Consider the following 773-nt stretch of genomic DNA (forward strand, 5'->3'; position numbering starts at 1 on the left):
AAATGAGGAAAAAGAGAACTGTTATTGAGGATCTAAAAAAATCATCTAATTGATTCTTGAAGCAAGAAAAAGCAGTGGATACAAAAAAAATTCGAAAAAGAAAGAAAGAGAAAGAAAAAGAAAGAAATAAAGTTGTGATCCAAGGCAAAAAGAGTGTGCTTAAGAACCCTGGACACCTCTAATTGGGGACTCTAGCAAAGCTGGGTCACAATCTGAAAATGTTCACCCAATTATGTGTCTGTGGCATGTATGTATCCGGTGGTAATACTGGAAAACAGAGTGCTTTGGGCCACAGCCAAGACTCTTACACTAGCTATGTTCAAGAATCATTATACTTAACTAGGAGAATCAATAACACTATCTGAGTTCTGAGTTCCTATAGATGCTAATCATTCTAAACTTCAAAGGATAGAGTGGGATGCCAAAACTGTTCGGAGGCAAAAAGCTACTAGTCCCGCTCATCTAATTGGAGCTAAGTTTCCTTGATATTTTGGAGTCTATAGTATATTCCCTTCTTTTTATCCTATTTTGATTTTCAGTTGCTTAGGGACAAGCAATAATTTAAGTTTGGTGTTTGGTACGCGAAATTGTGAACAATACTTTTTCACAACTCTCATAATCCCCGGTCATGAACCCCAAAAACTTGGTAGTTCAGTACCATGGCATTACACAACTTCACACAACTAACCAGCAAGTGCACTGGGTCGTCCAAGTAATAAACCTTACGCGAGTAAGGGTCGATCCCACGGAGATTGTTAGTATGAAGCAAGCTA

Source organism: Arachis duranensis, chromosome 4 (genome assembly GCF_000817695.3).
Source record: "Arachis duranensis cultivar V14167 chromosome 4, aradu.V14167.gnm2.J7QH, whole genome shotgun sequence".
Taxonomy (NCBI): domain Eukaryota; kingdom Viridiplantae; phylum Streptophyta; class Magnoliopsida; order Fabales; family Fabaceae; genus Arachis; species Arachis duranensis.